Raw genomic sequence first — 7,078 nt, 5'->3', positions numbered from 1 at the left:
TAAAAGGGCACCTCCTAATTATCACGTTATCTCAGTCTATTGTCGGGTCAAAGTTATGAATAAAAAGTCAAACGGGTCAGTTTTTACAAAATAATTTATAACTGATAATGCAGAAGTTATGGAACATGTTTTAACACTTAAATAACTTGGTAAATAATATAAGAACACGTTTAGGCATGTTCAACCTGACAATTCTGAGATTAGGCTCGGTTTGCAACCGAAAGTCGCAAAAGTAGACTTTTGCTTTGACTTTCAGTTCTGACCCGATTTAGCTTAGTTTAGTTATGCCTTAGGGTTCCTTTGGGACCACATTACATGTTACTATAACCCTCTGAGATTATACTATATGGTTACATAAAAATCTGATTCATAAGCATGTTTCCGTTAAATGCTTAAAATAGACCATTATGCCCTTTTATCATTAAAACGAGATTTTTGAAAATGTGAGAGGACAAAAACCTTTATTACTGATATTTAAGTATGTCCTAAAAATTTGACATCAGTTTGTGGTCTGAAATAAGAGTTATGCTCGATATCGTAAAACAAAAGCTTTTTATTGATTAAATGACATTTTTAACATAAATACTATTTAAACCCAATTTTTGGCACCAAACTTTCTACCCACTGTTATATTATAATATTTTGGGATTTTTAGAAATTTTTTTCAAATTTTATACTAACCATAACATAGAGTTATAGCATAAATTCGGTAATTGACGAAAAAGCCCTTTTTATAAATAAAATGAGTTTTACATATCATTTTGTTACCAAACCTTTTTCTACTAATATCATATGATAAATAAAATATTTTAAACACTTGAGACTGATCTAAATCCCAGATCTCCTTAAATAAACCAAATATCGTCAAATACCGACTTTTATGCAATTTAGGCGCATAAGTATGGTTTAAAACTATATTTAGCACCTATGACTTGTTATCTACTGATGTTATGAATAAATTTATATACTTTAACAGTAAATTTAAGTCTTGAACTCAGATTTCCAAATTTGACCCTTAAAGCATATGTGAAATGACCAAAATACCCCTACAGTGCATAGTTTGGCCATAAAAGATAAATTTCACATATGTAAGATATCTTACTGATATAACTTGCTAAAATAAATTTTTTTACTAATTGTTTTAGACCAGAACCTCAGATTGCTATTTAACCTCTTTTATAAACTTTAAAATGACCAAAATACCCCTACGGGGCTTAAATTGATTTTAAATTCGTTTTGGGCATAATGGAAGATATCCTACTGATATCATAACATATTTAAAGCTTAATAACTTATGGAACTTGTACATGACTCTTTTGGTTACCCATTATGCATATACGCGTTCGGTAAGGTTTATGTAACTAGTTTGCATGAATTAGCCGAAACGGGTCAAACCTTATCATTTTTACTTCAAAATCCAGAATATGTTTGGTTTACACATATTATACAAGTCTTCATACCTGTTGGGTCTAAATCACATTCTGATCCGGTTTTCGCTTAATCTTGCGTTTTGAACCGTAAACCTTTCTTTAAAACTAACCGCTCTAAGTTATAACTTAAATAAGACCCGTTAGGAATCTAACAGGTGATTAAAACCTTCGTTCCAGATTAGGAGCCCAGTAAAAGCTACTGTACTTGCTGAATTGACATACTTTTGAGAATAAAATTATATTTTAGCTCAGGTAAATACTTTTGACGTATTTTCCCTTATACGGGCTTGGGATTCGGTATTATAGTAATACCGCTTGGTCGGGTATGATATCATTTAATCGGAATGTGATTAATAAATTGCATAACCCGTTTTAATCTGTTTTGTTTGATGAATGCCTTTGGGGGGTTAATGACCATGTCCTGGATATCCTCGGCTCATTCATTAGAAATGGCCACGGCTTAAGCACGAGGTGTAGGCATACACCTGACAGTTGTGTATGAAAAAACGGTATCTCACTCTCTTGTGAGCCTATACTTGTGGCGTGTCTATTAATCTTGTCTCGACTCTTCTAACCGGGTCCTGAACGGACGACAAACATATAAATTTGTATAGAAGATTATTTTAATAAGTGTCCCAAGTTATAAAAGAATATTTGTACCTCGTGCATTCAAATCAATTTTCCTTAAATGTTTTCAAAAGAGTCAGTTAATTGTATTTACCAGTGTAAACTGACGTATTTTCCAAAAAGGTTAAGTGCGGTACTAAGCGTAATGGGCTGGAAACTCCGAGTATTAAATAAAGAGTCTTGCAAGCTTTTAATACTTTAAGTCTGTTGAACAATATTTCTTTATGTTTTAGATCCGCCTGTGGATCCACTTTACAACCGTTGTGTAATATTTTATTATACTTTCGATTCGGTTTGTATTATTATTACTTTAGACTTCCGCTGTGCATTAAACTGTGATTATTTGACTATGATGATATCAACTACGTCACGATACTCTCACCGGGCCAACCGGTAATACGTGGAAATATCAGGGTGTGACACAAATGTATTTACTTTCACATTCCTCAATCCTCCTTCTGATGATGCGCATACATGACAACTTTGTTTATGTTATCAAATCAAATGTATTTACTTTCACATTCCTCAATAATAACTTTCTACTTTAACTTTGTCTTGTCCTACAACTATTCACTTTTCTGTTACATGATTATGATTATGGATCGTGAATCATAGTACGCAAAAAACTAAATGCATTCGTTTTGATTATCTAACTCTCATCATGACTGTAACTTTTTACGATTTTAAAATCGTCTATCATGTATTGTCTCACGTAAATAAATAAGTTACAACCAGAGGCGGATGATAGAAGGGGCCGGGGGGAGACCCCCTGAACTTTTCGCTCAGTAGTATCTGGTATGTAGTTTTTGTATAGAATTTTTTAGGTATATACATTTTCGATCCCCCCGGTTTTATAATTTTTTTAGGTATATACGTTTTCGATCCCCTGGTCGGAAATCTCAAGCTTCGCCACTAGTTACAATTGAAGAAAACATGAGTAAAACAGACCACGGAAGAGGGCATGGAAAAATGTGGGCCAAACAACTTTGAAGGCAAGGCAATGTTCCAATGAACACCACAAAAATATAACAAGATGGCGAAAGGATCGCCTCCTCTTCACTACATGAGTTGTATCAAGTTTGGTCCCATGAAATATAAGTGTGAGTGGCACTATCCTTTTACATTTTCTATACACTTTTGTGTTGTCCACTGGTTTCTTACTAATTAGTTAAACTTATCAAACTAAACGAATCAAATAACATTTTAAATATCAAAAATCCACTGGTTTGTGAAAAAATCAGTCGGGAACCCCAAGTAAAACATAAGTCAGGGTCGAGTCAAGCTATTGACTCGGGAAGCAAGCCAAGCTTTTGAAACACTTGTTGTTTATTTTAATTTAAGCTATATTTATATTTTTAGTTCTCTTTTATTTATTTTTATTATCTTTAGTTTTTGTTTTATTTATTTTATTTCATTATGTTTTATTTGGTTTTTTACTTTCTTTTCTCTAATTTATTATTTTCAGTAATCGAGTTGATTGAAGGTTGACCTGTTTCGATTTTGGTCGAGTAAAAACTAGGTAAGTATTTTGTTGGATAGTGCGCCTCGCCGAAGAACAAATGTTGGGACCAGTCGTGAAGAAAACCGGAAAAAATGTGAATAACATTTTGTGCAGCATTTGTAATTCTATTTTGTCCAGTACTTGAAAAATTGTTTTTTATTTGTTGCACGGGTATTGCTTTATGTAGACCAAGTTTAAATAATAATAATAATAATAATAATAATAATAATAATAATAATAATAATAATAATAATAATAATAACAACAAGAAGAAGAAGAAGGGGTTTGTGTAGATGTTGTGTACAGGAAGTGTATTATTACCCAGGTATAGAAAAAATTGGTGAAGTGTTTGGAATTGAAAAACTGAAAACTTGTTTTGTGCAGCGTTGTGCTTAGAAGTTGTGTTTTGTGCAACACTGGTATTTTAACTAAGGTTTATATAACCAAAAAAGAAAAAGAACTTTTTAACCTAGTGAACTTTGTGAAACCGACTTGAAAGTTGTCCATATCCGCTCATTTTGTCCAATTTCAAGCAATTCAAGCTACGATCATTGACACCATATGAAGATACATCCTTGGTGAGTGTCAATTTCATGATTTTAATTAAATAAATACTCAAGTTCAATGCATATTTAGGTCGAAATCGACCTCTTTTGTTCGGTTCTTCTTTAATCGGTTGTACTTAACAAAATAAACACTCGAGTTCTGTCAATTCTATTTTCAATGCACCTTATAATCATGTTTTGATTGTTTATTTTGCTCAAACTTTTATGCTCTTCCATGCGGTTTGCAGTAACTTGAATCCTGTTTCTCATTTCCGTATAAGCAGCTTGAGTATGAAATCATGGTGGGAATTTGTTTATCTTTTCTGCAATGTTTCTCTAATTATTTTGTAGATGCATGATTTTGTGCCAATTGTAATTCTAATTGGTTCCGACTTTAAAAAACAAACAAACAAACAAACTTTGTTCTGACTTGGCAGTGTTCTCTCTAACTAATTTGTTTTCTGTTAACTTGTTTTTGTGATAATGGGGGCGAAATAATACTCGAAACCTGTTCGAATTAAGTTAAAGATGCAATTTTTAGTCTATATATTGGTTGTATCGAGTCAAGCTGCTGATCAATTTATATGCAAATTTTGGGTTATGTGATGATATTTTTATTGATTGCAACATTTTAACTTTGAATTGTTTTTGTTGCATCTCATTATTGTTGGGTTATTCGGTTTGTTTTACGGGTCACATGGGTCGGTACGTTATTGGGTCGTATGGGTCAAGTTCGGGTCAGCAGTAAACTGGGTCTAAAGGGGCTGAAGAAGCTGGTCAATGTTGACCGAGATTGCTGGAAACAAACTGTTGAAAAATATACATTGAAGATATGTACGTTGGTAATGTTTGATTTAGAAGAGTGGGAAGAAAGATTTGACCAATTCTTGTGGTGGTTCACGTTGGAAGATAGGGTCGTTAGTCGTTACCGGGTTTTTAGTAAATATTAGTATTTTATTATTCCCCACGTTGTTGTTTTGTAAAGGCTATTTAAAGCCATGTTTCTGTGAATATTGAGTAACCCTATTTTCTCATTTGAAAATCATCAACACAGTGAGTTACATTTCATACACATATATACGTGAGTGTATTGAGTGTAGGTGAGTGTATATTGTGTGCGACCTGAACCAACATTTGGTATCAGACCCTAGGGCTTGTACGGAGGAAGCCTCCGCCGCCGGCGGGTTTGCCGGGTCGGTGGAGGGCAGGCGTAAAAGAAGGGTTCGGGACTGTTATACAGCAGAAAACGGAGACCGGGAGGTGGTTCGTATCAGTCGTTGTCATGCGGAGAGTACCGGTTAGGATGACGGGGGTGACGGTTGAACACCGGTGTGTCTCGTAGCTGTTAGTCATGATTAAAGGCATTGAAAGGGCTGTTCGGTTGTTAGTTGCGGGTTTGCGCAGTTGGTATTCAACCGGTGATAACAGTAAACAGTGAGAACGGTTGCCTTGATCGGTTGTTCGTGATAAGAGGAGACCGGCGTAGTGCGTGAAAAGCGGGCAGAATGGATCCGTCAAAGCAGGTGTCTTTGGATTCGTCTCGTTTGGCAAGGTGAGAAAAAGGTAGAAGCGGGTGGCTTGTTTTCTTTGTCGGTGGAGAGTCTCTTGAACAAAGGCGGTCGTAAAAAGGAAGATATTGGAGAAGAACACGGTGGTGACATTATGGCGTTGGAGTTCAATCGGGTGGCTTTGGATGTGACTGGGGAGAGGTCGTTGATCAGTGATAAGTCGTGATGTTAGTGAACGGTTTCCAGCGTGATGCCATGTTACATGTTACGGGCGTGGTTGTTTTTTTTCTAGGTTGAACCGAGACATTGGACGTGATCGAGGTGAAGATCGGGCGTCCGTTAGATGTCATAGTGGTTCGAAACCAAGGAGATTCGGTGCTGCGTTGACGGGCGTGAACAAACCGAATAAGGGGGTGATTGTTGGGTTATTCGGTTTGTTTTACGGGTCACATGGGTCGGTACGTTATCGGGTCGTATGGGTCAAGTTTGGGTCAGCAGTAAACTGGGTCTAAAGGGGCTGAAGAAGCTGGTCAATGTTGACCGAGATTGCTGGAAACAAACTGTTGAAAAATATACGTTGAAGATATGTACGTTGGTAATGTTTGATTTAGAAGAGTGGGAAGAAAGATTTGACCAATTCTTGTGGTGGTTCACGTTGGAAGATAGGGTCGTTAGTCGTTACCAGGTTTTTAGTAAATATTAGTATTTTATTATTCCCCACGTTGTTGTTTTGTAAAGGCTATTTAAAGCCATGTTTCTGTGAATATTGAGTAACCCTATTTTCTCATTTGAAAATCATCAACACAGTGAGTTACATTTCATACACATATATACGTGAGTGTATTGAGTGTAGGTGAGTGTATATTGTGTGGGACCTGAACCAACAATTTTGTTTTATTATTTTTATTATTAGTATTATTGTTGTTTTATCATTTTGGTTCTTGGTTTAATTTGTGTGGATCCTTACTTCATAACTTGTTGAAATCATGTAGCAGTGCATGCTTAAGTGTAGAAATATATTGCAATTGTTAAGCATGGTTAAGAAACGTGCAACCCCAATTAGAACCCGTCAATATCATGCGTCTAATTGTTAAAATCTTAGATAAAGTTGTTTTATTTAATGCTTCCAAGCCGATCAGAATCACGTTTTGATGCTTAAAGGAATGTTGGTTTTGATTTTTAGTTATTTATTGACAGAATTTATATCTTGTTTCAATTCTCAAATCCACACATGTTTGCTTCATGTCGTAAATAGTTGGGGGCTTTTTTTTGCATTTTGGTGGTAATAGGCTCGTTAGGTAGAAATTTGGTTTCAAGGCATGTTCTTGCTGGATTATGCTCTTTCTTTTTCAATATCAACTCTTTCTTTTATTATTTTGGATGAAATTATATCGAGCATTATTTCAAAAAATGTTTCTACTTCATAATTGATGCAAGCGTTAGGTTTTTATGCAACAAGCCTAAGAT

This window comes from Helianthus annuus, chromosome 17 (genome assembly GCF_002127325.2).
Source record: "Helianthus annuus cultivar XRQ/B chromosome 17, HanXRQr2.0-SUNRISE, whole genome shotgun sequence".
Classification (NCBI taxonomy): Eukaryota; Viridiplantae; Streptophyta; class Magnoliopsida; order Asterales; family Asteraceae; genus Helianthus; species Helianthus annuus.
This window is presented reverse-complemented; position numbering follows the sequence as displayed.